The sequence below is a fragment of the Hemiscyllium ocellatum genome, unplaced genomic scaffold, assembly GCF_020745735.1.
Source record: "Hemiscyllium ocellatum isolate sHemOce1 unplaced genomic scaffold, sHemOce1.pat.X.cur. scaffold_346_pat_ctg1, whole genome shotgun sequence".
Lineage (NCBI taxonomy): Eukaryota > Metazoa > Chordata > Chondrichthyes > Orectolobiformes > Hemiscylliidae > Hemiscyllium > Hemiscyllium ocellatum.
The window spans coordinates 328,499-354,946 of NW_026868433.1; the positions used below are offsets into that span (position 1 = coordinate 328,499).

Genomic DNA, 26,448 nt, shown 5'->3' on the forward strand with positions numbered 1-26,448 from the left:
GGCATTGGGTATGCTTCCCTTTATTAGTCAGAGCGCTGACTAAGGGAGCTGACGGACATTGGTTAGGCACTATTGGAATATTGTGTGAATTCTGGTCTCCCTATTATCAGAAGGAGGCACTGAAACTTGAAAGGTTTTGAGAATTGATTTTCGGATGGTTGCCAGGGTTGGAGGATTTGAGTTGCAGGGTGAGGCATTATAGGCTGGGGCCCTTTTTTCCTTGGAGTGTCATAGGCTGAGGTGTAATTTTGAAGAGATTTATATAATCGTGAGGGGCATGGATAGCGTAAATAGAGAAGGTGTTGTACCCTGGGTGGTGAAGCCCAGAACTAGAGGATTATAGGTTTTAGGTATGAGGGGAAAATTCAACAGGAGCCTAAGGCAAAAAAATTGTACATTTCAAAGGCACTTGAATAGGAAGGGTTCAGAGGGATGTCGGCCAAGTGCTGGCAAATGGGAATGATTAGGTTCGAATATCTGGTTGGCATAGGCTGGTTGGACTGAAGAGTCTTTTTGGTGCTAGACATCTCTGACTGTGGGATCATAAAAGTGAACACTGCTCTGATTCGCCTCTGAGCTCCTTGATGTCCACTTGTTCATTATCTAGCTTCCTCAGTCTCTGAGTGTATTTTTGCTCTGTTTAGTATTTTACTATTACATTCACAGACCTTTCTGTAAATGAATTGTCCACTGCTGCCTGGCGGCTCCTGGCCATATTACAGAGGAGGTAGTACTGGATGTCTTAAATCGTAACAAGGTGGATAAATCTCTGGGACCTGTTAAGTGTATCCCAGACATTTGTGGAAAGCTAGGAAAGTGATGGCAGTGCCCTCCCTCCCAGATATTTATATTGTCATTGGTGACAGGTGAGGTGCTGGAAGACCTGTGCCATTATTAAAAAGGTGGTAAGGAAAGGCCAGGGAACAAGAGAACAGTGAGCCTGAGGTCTGTGGCAGACAAATTGTTGGAATGGATTCTGGGGACAGGATTTACATATATTTGAAAAGACGAGGAATGATTAGGGATAGTTACGTGGCTTTGTGTGTGGGAAGTTTTTTCTGTCTAACTTGATTGAGTTTTTTTTTGAAGACGTGACAAAGATGATTGATGAAGGCAGACTGTGGACTTTGTCTATATGGACACTGAATGATGTTCCCCAAAGCAGACTAGTTAGCAAGGTTAGAATAACATGGAATGTTGGGAGAACTAGCCATTTGGATAAAAAAACTGGCTTGAAGGTAGGAGGCAGAGGGTGGTGAAAGGGGTTGCTTTGTGGACTGGAGGCCTGTGAGCAGCAGTGTGCTGCAGAAATGGATATTGGGTTTACAGAAGACACCAATATTGGAGGTGTAGTGGACAATGAAGAAAATTAGTTCAGAATGCAACAGGATCTTGACCAGATGGGCATTTGGGCGAGAATGGCAGACTGGGTTCAATTTAGACAAATGTAAGCTGTTAGATTTTGGAAAGGCAAATCAGAGCAGGACTTATACACTTAATGGTAAAGTCCTTGGGAATGTTGCTGAACAGAGAGACCATGGAATGCAGGTTCATTGTTCCTTGAAAGTAGAGATGCAGGTAGGCAGGGTAGTGAAGGTAGTGTTTCGTATATTTATATTTATTGGTCAATGCTTGAGGACAGAAGCTGGGACGTCAATAGTGGCTGGACAGGACATTGATGAAGCCATTTCAGGAATTATGTTTTAACTTCAAAAATTCCCTATTCTGGAAAGGATGTTGTGAATCTTGCAAGAGTTCAGACAAGATTTACAAAGACTTTGCTAGGGTTGGAGGATTTGGGCTACAGGGAGAGGCTGAATAGGCCAGGGTTAATTTCCCTGGAGAATCAAAGACTGAAGGTGACTTCATGGAGATTTATAAAATCATGAGGGACATGTATAGGTGAACAGCCAGGGTCTTTTTCCCCCCAGGTTAGGTGGGTTCAAAACAAAATCGCATGGGCTTAAGTTGAGAGGGCAAAGATTTAAAACGGATCTAAGGGCAAGTTTTCAAGCTGTGTGTGGTGTGTGTGTGGACTGAGCTGCCAGATGATGTAGTGGAGGCTGATACAATTACAACATTTGAAAGGCATCGATTGGGTACATGGAATAGGAAGGGTTTCCAGTGCTTCGGACCAATAGCTGGCAAATGGGGCTTCATTTGCTGAGGATTCCTAGTTGGCATGGACAAATTGGACCAAAGATCTGTTTCTGTGCTGTAAATCTCTATGACACTTTGTTCCTCTTTTGTGGAGAGCTAGCAGAAGCACAGTAATTGTCCTTGGATCTGAGAAGGTTAAGCAGTGATCTTGACCAAGTGCAGATTTGTTTCTGGGATATTTTAATTTGCAGAGAGAGGGGGAATTGTTAACAATGTCACAATTTTAGTGACTATTTTCAGGTAATTGGTAAATAATATTGAACATTATTTTATTCAGTAAGTTCTGAGCATCTGGAACAGTCTGAATGGCAGCTGGACCCACACTCAGCAGTTATTCATAAACAGATTTGGAATTTTACTTTTTAAGGGAAGATTTGGGGGGTATGGGCAAATGGGAAGGGAATTGGAAAGATTTGCAGCATCTCAGAGGGAGAGAGTACAGCCCAAATGGGCTGAATAGCCCCAGCCCCTGTGCTCTGTGACACTGCCCATTGACTGTGAATGTTGAAGCTCATTCGAGGGCAGAGAGAGGGAGGATCCCACCACTCCCCTCACAATGGGCCCTGAATGCTTGATGTCAGCACAGCCAATAGGGGGCAGAGGGCAGTACTGGAGGACCAGATCATACCAGTTTGTCCTCCAACCAATCTGAGTGAATGAGGGCATCCTCAAGGCTGGACTAAAGAAAGGCACCTATCGCAGAGATTTGAGAAACTGGAGGACATGAATTAGGGAGCGTTCTGTGGCTGGTGAGGAATTATATAAATAAGGAAGAGTGTGAAGCTGGATGAGGTGATAGTGATCGGGAGATTTGTGAAATCGGAATTTTAGAGTTAGTGAGGATTAGTCATAATGTTATACAGCAAGGAAACAGGCCCTGTGATCCAACCAGTCCATGCCAACATAATTCCAAACTGAACTAATTGTATCTGCCTCCGCTTAGTCCACATCCATCCAAATATTTCCTATTTATGTACGTATCTGAATGTCTTTTAAATATTGTAATTGTATTCACAGCTACCACTTTCTCTGGAAGTTCATTCCACACAGGCTCGTGTGTTAAAGTGACAGGCAGCTGGAAGCTCGGGCTGTGTTTTTTGCAGCAGAACGTCGATCATCAGTCGCCATTTCCGCTACCTCCACTGAGATGCTGCCAGACACAGGTTCCCGTCCCCTCCATTAACAGCTATGCACCCTCCCAGCCAGGTCATATTCCACTCCTTTGTCTTTCCAAATGTTCCGGTCTCTCTCTGGGTTCTGTCCCTGTCTATTATTTACTCTTTAACCCCTATCTCCTGCAGTACAAAGATCTGCAGGTTAGTTGAATTGGCCAAGCTAAATTTCCCATAACGCTCAGGGATGTGTAGGTTAGCTGCATTAGTCAGGAGAAATATACAGTAATAGGGTATATTTTTATATTTTAAATACCATTCGGAGGGACGCTGTGGACTTTTTGGGCCGAATAGCCTGTTTCCACACTCAGGATTCTAATTTTCCCAGCTCCCATCAGTTCTGAGGAAGGGCCACTGGACAGATTTCTGTTCCCAGATGCTGCCAGACCTGCTGAGCTTTCCCAGCACCTCCTGCTTGTTGTTCCTGATTGACACCATCCATCCACCTTCCGGGTTTGATTCAGGCAGGGGGAGGATCCCACCACTGACCTCACAATGGGGTCCAGCTGATTGATGGCAGCTTCGGACCAATAGGAAAAGGTGGTGGGACTGGTGGATGAAGTGATAAAGATGGTCATCCAAACAATGGGAGTGAATGAGGGGCGTGGCCAGTGGGATGACACGTCACCAGTAACTCCGCCTGTGCAGTGTCACGTGACTCGGCCGTTGGTGAGTGTGGGACAGGCAAACAGGGAAGGGGAGAGTGGCCTCGGAGACAGGGAGATAATGAGTCACTTTAGACTGCGAAGTTTTAATTACACTCTGTGCGGTAAGTCTGAATTAGAAACTCTTTCCCGCGTTTGCAGCAGATGGGAAAAATGGCTGCGGCCCTCAGGTGGTGATAGGTCCTGGGACATGGGCTCCATCTTTATTGGGGGCAAGGTACAGTGAGGGTCATGGACATGTCCTCTTCCAAGGATGGGGGGGGGGGGGGTGTGATTTGAAGAGAGGCATTTACACATCAAGCACATACCAAGAGAAAAGTATGTCTTTATATTCTACCTGCACTGACTGTGAGTTTTGTTTTGTGAATTTGTTTCATAGGATATTAAATCAGAATAATAGAAACTCAAAAGCAAGTTTTTACAGTCAATGGAGTCATCGGGATCTGAATATCATTTGCATTTGACTGTGGACGGAGAAAGGTTTGTCAGTTCTGTTTGTGGGAAAATATCTCCAATATTTTTGTTTAGCAGAAAGATGTACAAATTCGTGTTTGGATCACCCTTTGGGTGTGTGCTCTGGTCTGGACCCTCCAGCTGAGGAAGGAGATATTCGCCTGAGAGGGAGCACAGATTTATCCAAATTACACCTCGTCGCTTTGTAAGAACTCTCAGATTTAGACCCAATCACCCACTTCATGATGTTAAGCTGTAAGCGTCATATTTTCAATTAACTGCAAACTTCCCATTAAAGTCCTTTTGGACTCAAATTCCAGTACCTTTTCAAGTGGAATGTTCCAGCTTCTGACAACTGTCTGTTCATTCAGAAACTGGTGACGTCCATGTTGACTCTGGGGTTACAAAGGGCTGAATCAAAAGATAAGATGCTGTCCCTGAACACCCATTGAGATGCGTTGGAACAGTACAGGAGGCTGAGGGCAGTGTAGGTGTGAGCAGACAGTGAAAATGACAGGGCTGCACTGTGAGGGCTGCTTGGCTCAATGAGTGTGTTTTGGAGTTGGGTGTAAACAGACTGATGTGAGACAGGGCGAAGATGAAACTAAAACTCAGTTTTAGTTCAGGCCGTTCAGAAATTCACATGGTCCTAATGTGAACAGCCAGTTTTTAAGTGAAACCTGCGGAGTATTTGTTAACAGTTATTAAAGTATTTTCCTGAGGGCAGTTGAGAGCTAACCACATTGCTGTGGGTCTGGGGTCACATGTAGGCCAGACCAGGTGAGGATGACAGTTTCCTTCCCTACAGGACATGAGTGAACCAGATGGGTTTTCTAACAATCGGCAATAGTTTCATGGTCATCATTCGCCTTTTCATTCGGGATTGTATTGGATGCCGATGCTGCCATGTTGGGATTCTAACCCTAATTCTTGGAACATTGCACATGTCACTCATATTGCAGGAATACCATTAAGCCATTGCCTCCCTTTTTAGCAATGTTTAAAAGAGAGTTCCATCATTCTACGTGTACAATGTGAGATAAAGTACTGCAATGTCCACGTGTCAGCCTCTCCAAAAGGTCAATCAACAGAAATTTGTTTGGGGGTGAAATATTTCACTTTTGTTTGGGGTTTACCAAACAAAAATGAATCCAAATAAAAATCTAATGTCCCGACATGTATGAAGCCAGAGAGGGATTACAGAGACAGGGAGGGTTGTGGGGCCAGAGGGGGACTGTTGTCCAAACATCACTGTGGTGTACATGGACTGCAGCATTTCAGGGAGGCGGTTAACCACCACTTTCTCCAAGACAAGTAAAGGTGGCCAATAAATACTGGTCTGGGCAGCAAAGGGGACCCCCAGTGAATAAAACCAAGCAGAGACCTCTCTGAGCTGACTTGCTGTGAAGTTAAAAACCTCTCTGGAAATGGAGTGGGCAGAGAAGAGAAACAGTGACATTTCACAGCTGCCCTCAGAGAGACCTCACCCTTGGAAGTACTCAGAGCCAGGGATCAGCTCAGTGAGTTTCAGTCTCTTCAAACATCAATCTTAGTCAGTTTTATTTTATTAAATCTACAATCATGAGTCAGGTGAGGATTTCTTTTTAATGTCTTACGGTCTCTTGATTGAAAGTTTAAGATATAAAACGTAAGCATTAAGTTATTCTCGGGCAGTATTTTTCGAGCAGTAAGACTGTGCCTTTGTCTTGGTCTGTAGGTTGTTAAGGCGGAGAGATGGCCTGTTGTAGAGTGGCGTGCTGTTCCTGTCGGGTGCGGAAGATTAGGGAGAGTTTCAATGAACCTGATGATTTGTCTGCAAGAAGTGTGATTGCAAATCCTATTGGATCACATGGATTGGTGGAGGAGTGATTAAAGGCAGTGAGGAATTGACAGGAGCCGGGGAGTGTGATAGGCGGCAGTCTCAGGATACTGCAGATACAGTCAGGTAGGTGGGTTACCTCCAGAAAAGCTAGGAGGGGTAGGTAGGTACTGCAGGAGTCTCCTGTGGCTATCCCCATCTCAGACAAGTGTACTGTTTTGGAAAATGTAGGTGGTAATAGACTTTCAGGGAAAGTAGCACTGACAGCCAAGTTACTGGTGCTGAGACTGGCTTCTAACATAATGTGAGGTGTATCCAGTTCCACACGATCGATGGTGATAGGGGACTCTCTCGTCAGGGGCACAGTCTGCCGTTTCTGCAGCTGACAGTGAGAGATCAGAATGGGGTGGTGCTGCCCTGGTGCCAGTGTCAAGGATATCTCTCAGAGGGAGCAGAACATTCTCAAAGGGGAAAATAACCAGTGGGAGGACATTGTACATTGGTACCAATGACATAGGAAGGGGAAAGCATGGGGTCCTGAGGAGCAGGGAGATTTGCTAGTGCCACTCGGGAGGCATTAAACCAGTGAGGGAGTCGGGGGTAATCCTAAAGAGATAGTGAGCAAAGAGGTGAGTCTGAGGCTGGTACTGTTCACCAGATCAGACTGTCAAGGCAGGCAAGAGCAAGCTACAGAATGAGGTGGGACGGACCAGTTACACTGCATTTATTTCAGTGCAAGAGACCTGACAGGTCAGGCAGGTGGGCTCAGGGTATGGTTTTGAACATGTGACTGGGATATTACAGCAATTACAGAGGCAGCACTCAGGGATGGATAGGACTAGCAGCTTAATGTTCCAGGGTATAGATGCTATAGCAAGGGGACAACAGAGCAGGGGGAGAGGTGTTTTTGATTAGGGATAACATTATGGCTGGGCTTCGGGAGGATATTCCTGGGAGTACATCCAGGCAAGTTATTTGGGTGGTACTGAGAAATAAGAAAGGGATGACCATCTTACTGGGATTGTATTATAGACTCTCTCCCAATAGTCAGCGGGGAATTGAGACACAATTTTACCGGCAGACCTCAGTTATCTGTAAAAATATAGTTGCAATGATAAGGGGTTTTAACTTTACCAACATGGCCTCGGAGTGCTGTAGTGTTAAGGGCTTGGATGGAAATGTATTTGTTCAGTGTGTACGAGAACATTTCTGATTGAGTTTGTAGGATGTACCTACTAGAGAAGGAACAAAACCTGACCTGTTTCCTTTATTCATTCACAGGATGAGGCTGTCACTGGCTCGGCCAGCATTTATTGCTGCGTTTACCCAGAGGGCAGTTAAGAGTCAACCACGTTGCTATAGGTCTGGAGTCCCATGCAGACCAGACCAGGTAAGGATGGCATTTTCCTTCCCTAAAGGTCATGAGTGAACCACATGGGTTTTTTCAACAATTGACAATGGATTCCTGTCGTCACTAGATTATTTTTTCCAGATATTTATTGAATTCACTTTCCAAAATCTGCCGTGATGGGATTCAAACCCAGGTCCCCAGAACGTTATCTGGGTCTCTGGATTAACTGTCTAGTGATAATTTCACTCCATCATCACTGCCTCTTAGGAAATGAGGCAGGGTGAGTGACTGAGGTATCAGTGGGGCAGCACATCAGCACCAAAGATCCCACAGTATTGTGGCTCAGTGGTTAGCGCTGCTTCCTCAGCAACAGAGACCTGGGTTTGATACCAGCCTCAGGCAACTGTCTGTGTTGGAGTTGGCACATTCTCCCCAGTGTTTGTGAGGGTTTCCTTCGGATATTCAAATTTACTCCTACAGTCCAAAGATGTGTAGGTTAGTTGGATGAACCATGTTAAATTTCCCATAGTGTCCAGATGCAGTATATGAGGTTTTGGGATGTGCAGGCAAATCTCTGCCTGATGTGAAAAGATCGTTTTCAGGTCCTGGACAGAGCTCAGTGAGGTGTGGCTGAACGTTTTACATTTCCCGTGGTGGTAAGGGAAGGTCAAAGGTGTGGAGCATGTGTTGGTGGGAGGGTGTGGACCTAACAAGGGAGGTGCAGAGGGAATGGTCTCTGTGGAACGCAGATAGCGGTGGGGAGGGAAATATGTCTATGGTGGGGTCTGACTTTAGGTAGCAGAAATAAGAGGTTAATGCGCCGTATCTGGAGATTAGTGGGGTGGAAGATGAAGACCGCAGGGCTGTATTCTTTATTGTGGCTGGAGGGGTGGGGTAAAGGTGGAGGTGCGGGAAGTGGAGGGTATGTGTCGGAGGGCATTGTTGATCAAGTCGGAGGAAAGTTACGGTCCTTGAAGTAGGCCTTTCTGGGATGTCCTGGAATAGAATCCAAAGAGATTAAACAAATATATCACAGACAAAAGATTAACTGGACCAGAGAATAGGACCGCTTAAAGGTCAACAAGGCTGTCTATGGAATCACAGAGGGTGTGAAATATATGCAAATATTTCACGTCATTTTTACTGGAGAAGTATATGGAAGCTCGAGAGTTTGGAGAAATAAACAATGATAACTTGAAAAGTGTCCATGTTACAGAGGAGGTGGGACTGGATGTCTTAAATCACATCAAGGTGGATAAAGCCATGGAACCTGATCAGGTGTATCCTGGAACTTTCTGGAAATCTAGGGAAGTGATTGTTGGGCCTCTCCTGTGATATTTGTATCGTTGATAGTGACAGGTGAGGTGCCATTATTTTAAAAAAGGTGGTAAGGAGAGGCCATGGAACAAGAGAACAGTGAGCCTGAAGTCAGGCAGGCAAGTTGTTGGAAGGGATTCTGAGGGACAGGATATCCATCTATTTGGAAAGGTAAGGAATGATCAGGGAGAGTCACTGTGGCTTTGTACATGCACAATTGTGTTTCACTAACTTGAGTGAGTGTTTTGAAGTGACAAAGAAAATTGATTAAGCCAGGCGGTGAATGTTGTTTATATGGACATTCAACAAGGTTCCACAAAGCAGACTGGTTAGCAGGGTTAGATCACATGGAATGCAGGGAGAGCAAGCCATTACAAAACTGCCCTGAAAGTAGGAGACAGAGGATGATGATTGAGGGTTGCTTTGCGGACTGGAGGCCTGTGAGCAGCAGTGTGCTGCAGGGATGGATATTGGGCCCTTAAATAAATGACTTGGATGTGAATATATGAGATATGGTCAGGTTTACAGAAGACACCAAAATTGGAGGTGTAGTGGACAGTGAAGAAGGTTAGTTCAGAATACAACAGGATCTTGATCAGATGGGCCATTGGAGCAAGGAATTGCAGACTGAGTTCAAATTAGATAAATGTGAGCTGTTATATTTTGGAAAGGCAAATCAGGGCAGGACTTATGCACTTAATGGTAAAGTCCTGGGGAACATTGCTGAACAATGGGACCTTGGAGTGCAGGTTCATAGTTCCCTGAAAGTAGAGTCACAGGTAGGCAGGGGAGTGAATGCAGCATTTGGTACGCTCCCCGTTATTGGTCAATGCATTGAATGCAGCTGTTGTGATGTCATATTGTGGCTGGACAGGGCACTGATGAAGGCCCTTCTGGAATTCTGTTTTCAGTTCCAATCTCCCTGTTCTTGGAATAATGTTGAGAAACTTGAAAGGGTTCAGAAAACATTCGCAAGGACTTTCCTGGGGTTGTACGATTTGAGCTATTGGGAAAGGCTGAATAGGCTGGGACTATTTTCCCTGGAGATTTGGAGGCTGAGAGGTGATCTTATAAAGTCATGAAGGGCATGGATAAGGTGAGCAGTCAGGGACTTTTTCCCAAGTTCGGTGGCTCCAGAACGAGAGGGTACAGGCTTAAGGTGAGAGGGAAAAGATTTAAAGGGGATTTAAGGGGCATCGTGTTCATGTTGAGGGCATTGCAAGTATGGAATGAGCTGCCAGAGGAAGGGGTGGAGGCTAGTACAATTGCAGCATTTAAAAGGTGTCTGACTGGGTACTTGAAGAGGGAGGTTTTAGAGGGATAAGGGTGAACCGCTGGCAAATGGGACTCCATTAACGCTCTCCGTTAATGGTCAATGCATTGAATACAGAAGCTGGGACGTCATATTGTGGCTGGACAGGACGTTGATTAAGCCACTTCTGGAATTCTGTTTTCAGTTTGAATTTCCCTGTTCTGGGAAGGATGTTGTGAAATTTGAAAAGGTTTGGACAAGATTTACAAAAACGTTACCAGGATTGGAGGATTTGGGCTACAGGGAGGGGCTGAATAGGCTGGGGCTATTTTCTCTGGAGAGTCAAAGACTGAGAGGTGACTTCATTGAGATTTATAAAATCACGAGGCGCGTGGATAAGGTGAGCAGCTGGCATCCTTTTTCCTCAGGTTAGGTGGGTCCAAAACTAGAGCACATGGGTTTAAGTTGAGAGGGCAAAGATTTAAAAGGGATCGAACTGGCAACATTTTCAAGCTGAGTGTGGTGTGTGTATGGGAGGGGCTACCAGATGAAGTAGTGGAGGCTGAAAAATCACAACATTTAAAAGGCTTCCAATTGGGTACATGAATAGGAAGGGTTTTGATGGATACAGGCCAATAGATGGTAAATGGGAATTCATTAGTTTAGGATTCCTTGTTGGCACAGACGAATTGGACCGGAGGTCTGTTTCTTTGATCTTAATAAATTAAGATGCATTCCTCTCTTTTGTTTCGAGCTAGCTGAAGCACAGATAATTATCCTTGGAGCTGAGAAGGTGAAGCAGTGATTTTGACCTGGTGCAGATTTGGTTCCAAGGTCTTGAATTTGCAAAGAGAGAGAGGAATTGTTAACCCTGTCACAATTTTTAGTAACTACGTTCAAGTAATTGGCAAATAATACAAGGTGAAAATGTGAACACTATTTTACTCAGCAAGTTCTGAGCATCTGGAACAGTCTGAACGACACAGATTCAGCAGGTATTTTGAAACAGACTTGGAATTTTACTTTTTAAGGAAAGATTTGGGGGGCTGTGAGCACATGGGAGGGGACTTGGGACAGATTTGCACCATCTCCAGAGGGAGAGAGGACAGCTCCAATGGGCTGAATAGCCCCCAGCCCCTGTGCTCTGTGATACTGCCCCATTCACTGTGAATGATGAAGCTCATCCCAGAGCAGAGAGAGGGAGGAGCTCACCTCTCAATCGGCGCCGGCTTGATTAACGGCAGCTCCAGACCAATAGGAGGAGAGTCTGTGTGGTCCTGCAGCCAATGGAGTGAATGAGGGGTGTGGCCAGCAAGACGACACCTGTCCATGAGCTGTGCAGGTGCAGTGTCACTGGGTGGGGGTGGGAGAGACAGCAGAGACTGGGACAGAGGCTGTCGGACCTGAATTACAAACCCCGGTAAATTAAAACCAAACGAACTGCAGATGCTGTAAATCAGAAACAACAACCAGGAGGTTCTGGAAAAGGTCTGGCAGCATCTGTGAAGAGTTAAAGTTTAAGATCCGGTGTCCCTTCCACAGAACAGATGTTACTGAGAAAAAAAAAGTCCGTTTATGTGCAGAAGATAGTGTGGGGGGAGAATATAAGGAGTAAAGGATAGGTGGGGATAGAGTGAGAAGAACAGTTGGATAAAGGAGTGGATAACGATCTGACTGGGGGAGGGTGACTAGCTGTTAATGGAGACTATTAGTGGCTAACCATAGGTAGTGTGTAATGACAGGCTGTGAGAGCAAGGCCTGGTGTGTGGAGTAGGGGGCTAGGACATGAGGTTGTTAACTTATAATGGAGACAGTTAATGGTTAACCATAAGCTGTTGCCCACCTATATCACTGCACGATTGGAGCTGCCGAGGACACAAACCTTTGGAATATCCTCCCTCACCCCCTCTGTCCGCCTTAAAGATGTATCTAAAAATCGTTCTCTTTAATCAACGTTTCCATCATTCGTGAAGCATTTTAGGAGATTTGTCAATGTGAAAGGTTCCATACAATGCAGGTAGTTGTTGTTTTTGTCTAACATCAGGAGAAACAGGGATGAGCCCTGTCTCTCTCTTACACCTGATGAACAGCAGCAAAAGCAGGAAGCACTGAGCATGCTCCAGCCCACAATGGGCCTCGGATTATTGATGTCAGCGCAGGACCAATAAGAGTCGGGGGACGGGGACTCGAGGACCAGGATGTGCCAGTTGGTCCTTCAACCAATCGGAGTGAATGAGGGGCGGGACAATACTCAACCACGTGATAAACTTCACTGACAATCCAGTGTAGTTGTGACCAAGGCATTGGAAATGTGTGAAGGTGCAGGGCAGGGGAAAGGAAAGACATAGACCAGAAAGAGAAGGAAATTTTCATGGTATGGGATGAGAGGTTTTACAGAACTTAGTGCACATTGTGAATCACAAATTTGAAAATCCCAAATTCTGCCCCGTTTTCCCTCCTTATAATGCATTTTGCACTCCCTGAAATAGCAACTGTGTTTCTCCCTCCACAGATCCCAGTGATCAGTGCCAAAGCCCCATTGCCTGTGGAGAGGGTGATGTTTGATTTCCCTGTCCAGCTGCAGTTCATGTGGTGAAGGTGCTCCCACAATGTGGTTGCGTAAGTGCTGTTATAGATTATACACTCAGCAATATTGAAGAGTTGACAATGTATGTGCAAATCAGCAACAGTTTGTTTTTTTTAATCATGTTTATAATTTCACAGAAATACTATTGAAAAATTCTGGCATAAGGCCACAGATTGAGATACGAGGTCAAGTGATCAAAAGCATTGCCAAATGAGCAGGTTTTCGAGAACACCTTAAAAGAGGAAAGCAGGTCTGAGAGGGTTCAGGTGGGAATTCCAGACAGTGTTGCCTTGGCAACAGTAGAAACAGCCAGACAGGTGAAGCAATGAATAAACACAAATGAGTTGTCAAGGTCTTGCAGGGTGTGTGGTGCAGGGAGACAGGGATGTTCACAGGGTGAGAATTTTAAATTGTTGCCTGTAAATAGGAGCCTTTCGATGGATCAACTAGTTTTGGTACAAGTGAGCACTTGGGCAGGAGGGTTTAAGATACTCTTGAGATTACATGTAAGTTGAATGTGGGAGGCTGGCCAAGAGTGTTTGGATAATTAAGTCTGGAGATAAATACTCGTCCATCCCTGCATTCAGTAAATGAGCTGAGACTAGGGTGGAGTTGGGTGATGTCACCAATGAAGAAAGTGTGTTTTTGGAGTTGGGCTCTTCCTCCACATCACCCCCACCTCCCTCCCCTCACCAAATCACAGGTATTGTTCCTTGTTCTGTCTGTCTGTCTGTCTTTTCTGGTTATGTCCTTCTCTCCCATTCTGCTACGAAGTAATATTTTGACCTCACCGTTGTTGGAAAAACCTACTCCATCCCCACTCTCCCATTCCTTTCTAAATTCCTTGTATGTGGTGTCCCTCAAGGATCGATTCTTGGTCCCTCCTGTTTCTCACCCACATACTGTCAGGAGGTGACATCGTCCAAAAGCACCGTCTGAGGGTTCACATGTACACTGACAATGCCTAGCTCTCCCTCCCCATCATCCCTCTCCATTACTCAGTTATCAAACTGCTCATCACACTCCCACTACGCGATTGGCTGCAATTTCCTGCAACGGAACATTGAAATGGTTAAACCCATTGCCTTCAGTTGCTATTACAAATTCCTTTCCCTTACTGCTGAGCCCCTCCCTCTCCCTGGGAACTGTCTGAGGCAGAACTACACTCTTCACAATATTGCTCTCATATCTGTAATACCAAGGTGACCTTCTGATCAGGTATCTACACAATCACAAACACCAGGAATTCCAATCTCTAAAACGTTGCTTCCCCCCCCCCCTTCACCCCAGCTCCATTGCTACTGAAACCCCTGACCCGTGTTGATGTTGCCTTAAACTTGACGAATCTAAAACAGAACCCTTGATTCCGTTACTATCAGAGTATCTGATTCCAGATCCCTCATGATGGGAAACATCCTCTCAGTATTTACCCTGTCAAACTCCTTAAGAATCCTGCATGTTACAATGAGATCACCTCTCATTCTTCCCAAATCCAGTGAGTAGAGTCCCAACATTTTCAGCCTTTTCTTAAAAGATAATCCCTACAAGCCAGGGATCATCCCAGTTAATCTTTTCTGAAATGCCTCGGATGAAATTATGTATTCCCTTAAATAAAGGGACCAAAACTTCTGTCATTACTCCAGATGTGGTCTCACCCGCACTTTGTAAAGTTACTCTCAGGTATATACTCCAAACACTTACACTGAAAACTCCTTGTAATAAGAAACAACGTTCCATTCCCCATCCTGATTCCCTGTTATAACTGTGTTTCCTACGCAATTACCCCTGGTCCCTTTGTGGTGCAGCTTTCGACAGTTTCCACCATTTACATAGCACTCTGTTCTTTTATTATCTCCTCCAAAATGAGCAACTTCACAATTTCCCAAATTATGCTCCATTTGCTAACTTGTTGCCCACTTCTCCAATGAATCCCTCTCTATAAACTGTTTATGATCCTTTTGGAACTTTACCGTTCTGCCTTTTCTCAGAGATTTCCCCGCTCATTCTTCTAAACATTTCCTGGGAGCACTGGGCAGTGGGAAGCAGTTGTTACCTTTTCAGAGAGACTCTTTGGAATGAGTGGGAGGAGCTTGCTGCTCATGGGTCAGAATGGAGACAACTTGCCCATCGAGCTGCATGAGCCTTTCACCCCCCCCCCCCGTCTAATTGATGAGGCACAGCAGCAGCACGGAAGGAAAGAAAAGGAAGCACACATCCTGCTCTCCACATCGCACTGACTCTTGAAACATTGTGTCCCATGTGTCAAAGATCTGCCCTGTTCAGTCACATGAAGACCCAGTGTGGAAACTCACAGAAACCCATACAGATTTCCCCCTGAACTAACTGCTGACCCCCACAAGGGGTAATGTGTCCAGTCATCCTGGGCCAGGAGGAGGGGGTGGTGAGAGTTTCTTAAATGAACTGACAGTGACAGTTTTATAAACGTGTATTACAGGTGGACATTCAGATGGTAATCTCAGTAATTGTAACGCCAAACTGTGACAAAATTACTCAATTCATCAGGAGCTGGATATTCACATTGTGTGTGAGTATTGTATTCCAGCTCATTCCCATTTGCTGCATAAATGTCCTCTTTTGAATCACCCCACACTCTCAGTAGATCTCCCCCAAGTCTTCAATATGTGTCCTGTAATCCTTTTCTGATGAACTCATGAGTGTAAGGTGGATTATTCTAAATCTGTAAACCCCTCTGTCACAGGGCACCCGCAATTTCCTCTGCTACAAGGAGAACAATCTGTTTCCCCAAACCCCTGATTCCCCAATGTCTGTTTGCTCCCTGTAAGGCACACATCAGGATTGTGTTGGAACATTCTCCACTTGCCTGCATCAGTGCAGACACCAACAATATTAAAGTGAACATCCTCCAGGACAAAGCACTGTGCCTGAGTGGTGTCCCATCCACCACCTTCAGCGTTCCCTCTCCCCATCCCCAGGGTACAGTGGCATCACTGTGTAAAAGGTAGTCAGCATTGTCTGACCAGACCATAGGGCTGCTGTCTCATTAGGGAGAAATGTCTGGTGGTGGGTTTAACCTGAAGGTTACCACAGCCCAGGCAAGGGGAGAGGTTGAGAACAAGAGTCCATCTATTGTAGATGGATATTCTTGATATGTATTAACAACACCCATGTCTCTGCAACTAAAATCCCCCATTCCTTGTACCATCCTGGTAAATCTCCTATGCCCCCTCTCAGGGACTCTGCCATCCTTCCCAATGTGTGGGTGATCTCTGGTTTGCACAGACCCAGCTGCTCTGTGTTCCTGGGGGTGATGTCATCATCGAACAACAGTTGCATTGAACCTCACTGTCTGTAAGGGTGGGAGACACAGAAATCCCGGTAGCATTTGAGATGTATTTAGTGTGCACTTGCAATGCCATGATAGATGAGACTTTTCCACAATTATTGGAAAATAGATGAGGACAGTTAGGTGGTAGTTTTCTTTGTCACAGACCCGATGTACTACCAGAGCCTTTTTCTGTTCTGTAGACCGCTAAGATGTTTATTATAGGAATATGACAGGCTCCATTGGACTTCAGGTCAGAAAGGGTGATACTAGAGTAGATGACAGATGATTGGCCGATGTTTTGGGAGGAAAAGGAGATTGAGAGGTTTAAGGAAGAATTCAGAAGCTCAGCACAGAATCGGAAAGGGCCGTCATCAAGTGAGAAATAAACATTGGGAATCCTGAAAGCTGGAAATAAAAAAGGCACATATAGCAGAGCTTTGAGAGACTGGAGGAGATTAGAGATAGGGAGAGTAATGAAGCTGGAGGAGATGAAAGTTGGAGAGGATTCTGAGGATTGAGGATGTTACAGAGATAGAGATATTTCTGATAGACTTTTTTGAGTTTTGAGGCTGGAGAGGAATTATCGAGATAAGGAAGAGTTGTAAGACTGGATGAGGTGGCATTGACGGAGAGTTCCGAGCATAGAGGAATTTACAGAGATAACGAGCGATAGAGTCAGAACGTTATACAGCACTGACACACACCCTGTGTTCCAACCAGTCCGTGTCAACCATAAATTCGAACTGAACTAATCGCATCTACCTCCACTTAGTCCAAATCCATCCAAGCATTCCCTATCGATATACAGGTCCAAATGCTTTTTCCTCTTAGAATCCCATTCCCCTACCGTTTTACTCTCCATTTACCCCTTACTAATTCACTAAACCCAATCATCCCTGAACACTATGGGCAATTGAGGACTGCCAGTTCACCTACCCTGTACATCTGTGGCTTGTGGGAGGAAACGGGAGCACCTGGAGGAACTCACGCTGACACAGGGAAGCAGATCCAAACTCCGCATGGACAGCCACCCAATGCAGGAATTGAACCTGTGTCCCTGGCAGCAGTGCTAACCATTGAGCCACTGTGCCACCCTTAAATTGTAATTGTATTCACAGCTACCACGTCCTCTGCTAGTTTATTCCACATGTGAATCACTCTCTGTACAAAAACAAAAAATAAAATCCGGAACGTCTTTTTAGGGTCTTCCTTTTCTCACCCACTCTTGAATCGCGCCCCCTCCTGGAAAGGGCACCTGCTGTTCACATTACCTATACTCTTCAGGATTTTATAAACCTCCAATAAGGTCACCCCTCAGCCTCCTACACCCCAGTGAAAGAGGTCCCAGCCTACCTAGCCTCTCCTTATAACCGAAAGCATCCATTCCCATCAACATCCTGGTAAATCTCTTCTGAACCCGCTCCGACTTAATAACATCTGTCCTATAACAGCACAACCTGAACTGAGCACAGTATTCCAGAAGAGGCCTCACCAACATCCTGTACAACCTCAATGTAATGTCCCAACTCCTATACTCAAAGGTGTGAGCAATGAAGGCAAGTGTGCTATACATCTTCTGAACAACCCTGTCTACATGTGACATAAACTGCAAAGATCTGAACCCCGAGGTCTCTTTGTTCTATATCACTATGCAAGGCCCGACTTTTAATCAGTGTAAGTCCTGCCCTTTTATCAAGATGAAATATTTGGCATTTATTCCAATCCAGAACATCCTTCTAGTATAAAGGCAATAGAAGTATATTTTAGAGGAAAATCAGTAAGGCAAAAAGGGGACAGGACACAGTTTTGGCGAATAGGGTAAGGACAATCCAAAGGGTTTTTATAAATACATTAAGAGCAAATGGGTTACTAGAGACAGAATAGGGCTCCTCAAGGATCAGCAAGGCAGCCTGTGTGTGGATCTGCAGGCGATGGGGTGGGGAGGGGATACTAAACAAGTATTTTGCATCAGCATTTACTGTGGAGAAGGATATGGAAGATATAGAATGTTGGAAATCGATGGTGACACCTTGAAAAATGTCCATATTACAGCGAAGGTGGTACTGGATGTCTGGGAACGCAGAAAGGTGGATAAATGCCCAGGATTTCATCAGGTGTGTCCTAAAATTCTGTAGGAAGCTAGGGAAGTGATTGCTGGGCCCCTTGCTGAGATTTTTGTATCAGCGATAGTCACAGCTGAGGTGCCAGAAGACTGGGGGTTGGTTAATATGATGATACTGTTTAATGAAGGCGGTTTGGACAAGCTCGGGAACTACAGACCTGTGAGCCTGATGTTGGTGCCAGACAAGTTGTTGGAGGGAACCCTGAGGGACTGGATTTGCATGTATTTGGAAAAGCAAGGACTGATTAGGGATAGTCAGCATGGCTTTGTGTGCGGGAAATCATGTCACTTACTTGACTGAGCTGTTTTATGAAGAAGTAAGAAAGTGGATTTTTGAGGGCAGAGCGGTAGATGGGATCTATATGGACTTCAGTAAGGCGTTCGACAAGGTTCGCCATGGAAGACTAGTTAGCAAGATGAGATCTCACCATACCAGGAGAACTAGCCATTTGGAATATAGAACTGCCTCAAAGGTAGAAGACAGAGGGTGGTGGTAGAAGGTTGTTTTTCGGACTGGAGGACTGTGACCACTGGAGTGCTGGGTCCACTACTTCTCATCATTTACATAAATGATTTGGATGTGAACATAGGAGGTATTGTTAGTAAGTTTCCAGGTGACACCAAAATTGGAGGTGTAGTGGGCAGTGAAGAAGGGTAACTCAGGTTTCAATGGGATCTTGATCAGATGGGGAAATGGGCTGAGGAGTGGCAGATGGAGTTTAATTTAGATAAATGTGAGGTGCTGCTTTTTGGAAAAGCAAAGCCTAGCAGGACTGATAGACTTAATGGTCAGGTCCGAGGGAGTGTTACTGAGCAAAGTTTCCTTACAGTGCAGGTTCATAATTCCTTGAAAGTAGAGTCGCAGGTGGATAGGATAGTGAAGGTGATTGGTATGATTTACGTTATTGGTCAGAGCAGTGAGTACAGGAGTTGGGCAGTCATGTTGTGGCTGTACAGGACATTGGTTTGGCCACTCTTACAATATTGAGTGCAATTCTGTTCTCCACCTATCAGAAGGATGTTGTGGAACTTGAAAGGTTCAGAAAAGATTGGTGGCAGAATATTCTTTAAAGGGTAGAATAACCAGTGGGAGGTCATTGGACATTGGTACCAATGACACAGGAAGAGAAAAAGATAGGTCCTGATGAGAGAATATAGCAAATTAGCCTGGAATATAAAAAAGTAGATACTCGGTCGTAATATCTGAATTACTCCCAATGCTACATGCTAGTGAGAGTAGGAATAGCAGGATGGAGGAGATGAATGATTGGCTAAAGATCTGGTGTAGGGCAGAAGGATTCACATCTTTTGGTCATTGAATTCTCCTCTGGAGTAGAAGTGACTTGAATAAGAGGGATGGATTGTCCCTGAATTGGAAGGTGACTAATATCCAGGCAGGGAGATTGGCTAGTGCTACTCGGGAGGCATTAAACCAGTGAGGGAGTGGGGGTAAACCTAAAGAGATAGTGAGAAAGGAGGTAAGTCTGAGGCTGGTACAGTTCAGAAATCAAACAGTCAAGGCAGAACGCGGTAGAACCGAGCAGTTACACTGCATTTACTTCAATGCAAGAGGCCTGACAGGGAAGGCAGATGAGCTCAGGTTATGGTTTGAACATGGGACTGGGATATCATCGGTATTATAGAAATATGACTCAGGGATGGATGTGACTGGCAGCTGTATGTTCCAGGGTATAGATGCTATAGGAAGGATAGAAAGGGGGACAAGAGAGGAGGACGAGTGGTGTTTTTGGTTAGGGATAGCATTAGAGTTGTGCTTGGGGACGATATTCATGGGAGTAAGTTCAGTGAAATTATTTGGACGGAACTGGGAAATAAGAAAGGATTGATCACCTTATTGTTAATATCTGCGTGTGTTTCATCTGATTGCTCTGGTTTCCTCCCACTATGTAAAGATGTGCAGGTTAGGTGGATTATCCAGGCTGAATTACCCACAGTGTTCAGGGATGTGCAGGTTAGGTGGATTATCCAGGCTGAATTACCCACAGTGTTCAGGGATGTGCAGGTTGGGTGGATTATCCAGGCTGAATTACCCACAGTGTTCAGGGATGTGCAGGTTAGGTGGATTATCCAGGCTGAATTACCCACAGTGTTCAGGGATGTGCAGGTTGGGTGGATTATCCATGGGAAAGGCAGCATTACATGGGTAGGGTGGGAGTCTCTGAGGGTCAGTGCGGATGTGATGGGCTGAATGACCTGCTTCCCCACTGTCTGGATTCTCTGATAATTATAATAGTTTTAAAATAGTTCCAAAAAAGAATAGACCAGATCTAAAAGTTGCTGTTCTAAATTGGATAAAGGTGCATTGTGATTGAACAAGATAAAATCTTTCAATACTTCTTTGCTATTCCCAGGTAAAGGGACGGCTGAAAAGTGGGAACGTAACATAAGGAATAGGAGCAGGAGGAGGCCATCTGGCCCCTCCAGCCTGCTCTGCCATTCAATAAGATCAGGGCTGATCTCAGCTCCACTTTACTGCTCTCTCCCATAACCTTTAATTCCTTTCCTGTTCGTAAATCTACATTTTGACCTAAAGACATTCAAGATGAAAGTCTCAACTGTTTCAATCAGCTGGGAATTCCACAGATTCACAACCCTTTAGCTGAAGAAGTTTCTCCTGAACTCAGTCCTAAATCTGATACCCCCTTATTTTGTCGCTATGCACCATAGTTTGTCCAGTCCACAGTGGAAATGACCTCCCTGCTTCTATCTTATCTACTCCTTTCATAATTTTATATTTTTCCTATACAATCTCCCATTATTCTAAATTCCAATGAGGATCATGCCAGTTTTGTCAATCTCTGCTCAGAAGGCAACCCTTTCAACTCCAGACTCAAACTAGTGACCCTGCTCTGCACCCCCTCCAGCGCCATTACATCCTTCCTGAAGTAGGGGACGAAAACCTGTACACAGTACTCCAGGTGTGGCCTCCCCAGCCCCCTGTACAGCTGCAGCATAACCATCCCTCTAATGAAGGACAATATTCCCTTCACTGCCTTAATTACCTGCTGTACCTGCAAACCAGCTTCCTGTGATTCATGCACAAGGACACCCAGCTCCCTCTGCACAGCAGCCTGCTGCATGTTTTCACCATTTCCTCATCCAGTTTGTTGTTAGTCCGACCAAAATGGATGACCTCACATATCCCAACATTGTCCTCCATCTGCCAGACCCTTAACCACTCAATTAACCTCTCTGTATCCCTGTGCAGACTGACAGTGGCCTCTGCACACATTGCTCTACCACTCATCTTAGTGTCGTCCACTTTTCATGAATCCATGCTGTGTCTGCTCGATGAGACAATTTCTATCCACATAGCTCACTATTTCTTTCTTGAGAGATCAGACATTTCCCCCACTACAGAAGTTATGCTAACACGTCCATTTTAAAATATTGGCATCACATTTGCAGCTTTCCAATCTGTTAGAACCGTCCCAGAGTCAGCAAATTTTAGTGAATTATCACGAGTGTATTTGCTATTTACCCACTGCCATTCCTTACAGTCCCCGGGGATGCATTCCATCACGGCCAGGAGACCCATCTACCTTTCGGCTGGTATCTTTCCCAGCACTGCCTCTTTACTGAGAATGATTGATTGTTTCTCTGTCTTCATCTGCCATTGCCCCCATAGGCCTGCGACAATGAGTATATAGACAGTATGTTCCTGTTAAGGCCGAGGCTGGGAGGTGTAAGGAATGCTGCTGTCAAGAGGAATTGTGGCTCTGGTCAAGAAAATGAAGGAGGGATATGGCAAGTCCAGACAGCTGGGTTTGTGTGAATACCTAGAGGTATATAGGGGCAGTAGGAGTATACTCGAGGGAAACTAAGAGGGCAAAAAGGGGACGAGAGAGCTTTGTGAAATGGGTTTGGGGAAAATCCAGAGATTCTAGAAATACACTAAGGACAAAAGAGTAACCAGGCAGAGAATAGGGACCCTCAAAGATCAACAAAATTGTCTATGGATCTGCAGGAGGCAGGAGAGATACTATCTGCGTATTTCATGTCTGCTTTTACTGAAGGAGGATATGGAAGTGAGAGAGTTTGGAGAAATAAATAGGGATAACTTGACAAGTGTCCATATTAGTCAGGAGGCACTGAACCTTGTATAATGCATCAAGATTGATAAATCCCTGATACATGATCAGGTGAATCCCAGAACTTTGTGGGAAGCTAGGGAAGTGATAGTTGGGTCCCTCGCTGAGATATTTGTATCACCGAGGTGCTGGAAGACTGGCGCCATTATTTGAGAAAGGTGATGAGGAAAAGTCAGGGAACAATACACTGGTGAGCCTGGAGTCAGGTAAGTTGTTGGAAGGGCTTCTCAGGGATAGGATTTAGATGTAATTGGAAAGGTAAGAAATGATTAGGGACAGTCAGCATGGCTTTGTGTATGGAAATCACTAACTTGGACTTCAGAAAGACATTCAAGGTGGAAGAACTAGCTATTTGGATATAAAATTGGCTGTAAGGTTGGAGACAGAGGGGAGTGGTGAAGGGTTGCCTTTCGGACTGGAAGCCTGTGATGAGCAATATGGTGTAAGGATCGGTGCAGGGTTCACTGCTTTTCATCATTTATATCAATGATTCCTATGGTTCGTGACTTTACATAGACACCAAATTGGATCTGGAGGAAGTGGATCGGGAAGAAGGTTACCTCAGTACAATGGGACTTCAATCAAATGGGCTGGGGAGTGGCAGTTGGAGTGAATTCAGATAAATGTGAGGTGCTGCATTTTGAAAAAACAAATCAGGGCAGGACTTATACATTTAATGGGAAGGTCCTGGGGAGTGTTGTTGAACAAAGAGACCTTGTCGTGCAGGTTGATAGTTCTTTGAAAGTGGAATCATGGATAGGCAGGGTAGTGAAGGAGGCGTTTGGTGTACTTGGTCAGTGCATTGAGTATTGGAGTTGGGACATTGTTTTGCAGCTCTACAGGACATTGATTCAGCCACATCTGGAATTCTGCTTTCAGTCCTGGTCTCCCTGCTGTAGGAGTGATATTACAGAACATGAAAGGATTCTGAAAAGATGTGCAAAAGTGTTGCCAGGGTTGAGGATTTGAGCTATAGGGAGAGGCTGAATAGGCTGGGGCTGTTTTCCCTGCATCATTGGATGCTGAGAGATGACCTTCGAGGTACATAAAATCGTGAAGGACATGGATAGGGTGAACAACCAGGGTCTTTTCCCAAGGTTAAGTGAGTACAAAACTAGAGGGCACAAGCCTAAGGTGTGAGGCAAGAGATTTTAAAGGGATCTTAGGGGCAATGTTTTCAAGCTGAATATGGAATGAGCTGCCAGAGGAAGTGTGGAGGCTGGTACAATTACAACATTTGAAAGGCATCTGACTGGGTACGTGATTAAGAAAAGTTTAGAAGGATATGGGCAAAGTGCTGGCAAATGGGACAAGATTAATTTGGGATAAATGGGTGGCATGGATGAGTTGGATTGAATGGTCTGTTTCTGTGCTGTACATCTCGGAATTTAACTATTTGAGGATAAATTTGGAGTGCTACGGGTAAATGGGAGGGGAGGGAGGGGAGGAAGGGCAGATTGGCAGCATGTCCAGAGGGAGAGAGTATAGCCGCAATGGGCTGAATAGCCCCCAACCCCTGTGCTCTGTGATACTGCCCCATTCACTGTGAATGATGAAGCTCATCCCAGGGCAGAGCCACAGACATATACAGCACGGAAACAGACCCTTCAGTCGAACTCGTCCGTGCCGACCAGATATCCTATCCTAATCTAGTACGATATGGCAGCAGTTGGCTCATATGCCTCTACACCCTTCCTATTCATACCCATCCAGATGCCTTTCAAATGGTGTAACTGTACTAGCTGCCACCACTTCCGCTGACAGTAGCTTCCATACATGCACCATCTCTACATGAAAAAAGTAGTCTCTTGGGTCCCTTTTATATCTTTCCCCTCTCACCTTAAACCTATGCTCTCTAGTTCTGGACTCCCCCACCCCAGGGAAAAGACCTTGTCTATTTATCTCATCAATGCCTCCCATGATTTTATAAACCTCTCTATGAGGTTACCCCTCAGCCTCCCACACTCCTGGGAGGATCCCACCACTCATGTCACAAAGGGGCCTGGCTGATTGACGGCAGCTTCAGAACAATAGGAGACTAGGTGTAATCCTCCAGCCAATGGGAGTGAATGAGGGGTGTTGCCAACAGGCCAGCATGTGACCATGAGCTGTGCACGTGCAGTGTCACTGGGCAGGGGTTGGGAAGAGACCCAGTGAGTGTGAAGGGAGTGGGAGAGAAATGGAGTTAGTGTGGACTGGGAGGGTTTATAAACTCATGATGTAGGCTGCTAGACCTGAATTAGAAACTCCCAGTAAATGAAAACCAAAAGAACTGTGGATGCTTAAATCAGAAACAACAACCAGAAGGTACTGGAAAAGCTCAGCAGGTCTGGCAGCATCTGTGAAGAGAAATCAGAGTTAACATTTTGGATCCGCTGACCCTTCCTCAGAACTGATGTCACTGAGAAAAAATGTCAGTTTATATGCAGAAGGTAGGGGTTAAGGAGTAAATGATAGGTGGTGATATAGTCCAAAAAGAGATATAGCAGCAATTGGACAAAGGAATGAATAATGATCTGGCTGGTGGAGGGTGAATAGATGTTAATGGAGACTGTTAGTGACTAACCATAGGTAATGTGTAATGGCAGGCTATGTAATAACAAGGCCTGGTGTGTGGGGTGGGGCACTAGGGCGCAAGGACGTGGGAGACTTAGGACCTAAAATTAATGAATTCAGTTTTAAGGTCAGAGGCCTGAAGGGTCCCCCAAGTACAAAATGAGGTTTGTTCTTCCAGCTTACGTTAAAGTTTGGCGCAGGAGAAGTACAGCCGGTCAGACAGTATCCAAGGAGCAGGAGAATTGACATATTGGGCCTGAGCCCTTCAGCAGGATTCTGAGTGGGGAAGAGGGTTGACAGATAATAGGATGTGTGTGTGGGGCTGGCGAGAAGGTAGTTGGGAAGGCGATAGGAAGATGCTGGTGGAGGGTAATGGTGAGAGGGTGGAGTGGGTAATTAAGAAGGAAGATGGGCAGGTGGGACTGTTCGAGAGGGTGGTGCTGAGTTGGAGGGCTGGATCTGGGATATGGTGGGGGGAGGGGAAATGATGAAACATTGATTCTGTACTTAAAGGGTCCCAAGGTAGAAGATGAGGTATTCTTGCTCCAGGAGTCATGTAGCTAGGATTTTGTGGTGGAGGTGGCCCAGGACATGCATGTCCTTGGCAGAGTGAGAGGGTGGGTTGTAGAAATGGTTGACCACAGGACAGTGGGGTTGATTGGTGCACGTCTCCCAGAAAGGTTCCCTGAAACATTCTGCAAGTTGGCGTCCTGTCTCCCCATTGTAGAGAGCAATGAACACAATAGATGAGGTTATTCAATGTACAGGAAAATCTCTGCTGGATGTGGAAGGGACCTCTGGTGTCTTGGATGGAGGTGAGGGGAAGGTGTGGGCACAGGTTTCACACCTCTTGCAATGGCAGGCAAAGGTGTTGGGAGTGGAGGATGGGTTGGTGGGGAGCATGGATCTAATGCGGAAGTCACAGGGAATGGTCTCTGAGGAATGCTGAAAGGGGTGTGGAGGGAAAGATATCTCTGTTGGTGGGGTCTGATTGTCGGTGGTGGAAATGGCAGAGGATGATGTGTTGTATCTGGCTGAAAAGCGAGGACTTGGGGGTTCTATCCTTGCTGCGGTTGGAGGGGTGGGGTTCAAGAGCAGAGGTGCAGGAAGTGGTGGAGATACACTGAAGGGTATTGTTGACCACATGGGAGGGGAAATTGCTGTCCTTGAAATACAGGGCCATTTGGTATGTTCTGGAGTGTTCTGCATCAAGCTTCCCTGGAACACTGCATTAAGAATGAGACAGATGTTGGCCAGGGAACAGGCTCGTGTGTTAAAGTGGCAGGCAACTGGAAGCTCAGAGTCTGTTTTGGTCTGAGGGGGAGCATAGATTTGTCCAGATTGCACTTCGTCTCTTTGTAGGGACTGTCAGATTTAGTCCCAATCACCCACTTCATGATGCTAACCTGTAAACTCCTTATTTTCAATTCCCTGCAGCTCCTTATAAACACAAATTCCAGTACCGTTTTAGGTGGAATGTTCCAGATTCTAACAACTGTCTGTTCACCCAGAAACTGCTGAGGTCCATGTTGACTCTGGGGCTACAAAGGATTGAATTGAAAGATGAGATGCTTT

At 45.4% G+C, this 26,448-nt stretch overlaps 1 long non-coding RNA gene across 2 annotated transcripts in view; it reads left to right on the forward strand.

Annotated features, from left to right (window-relative positions):
• The first annotated feature begins 4,381 nt into the window (after nt 1–4,381).
• LOC132813219 (uncharacterized) overlaps nt 4,382–26,448 on the forward strand; it is a 50,674-nt gene continuing 28,607 nt past the window's right edge. For both annotated transcript variants that reach the window (XR_009644009.1, XR_009644008.1), the window contains exons 1-4: nt 4,382–4,477; nt 7,551–7,659; nt 12,702–12,808; nt 15,232–15,321. This is a non-coding gene — a long non-coding RNA (uncharacterized LOC132813219). The remainder of the gene's footprint in view (nt 4,478–7,550; nt 7,660–12,701; nt 12,809–15,231; nt 15,322–26,448) is intronic.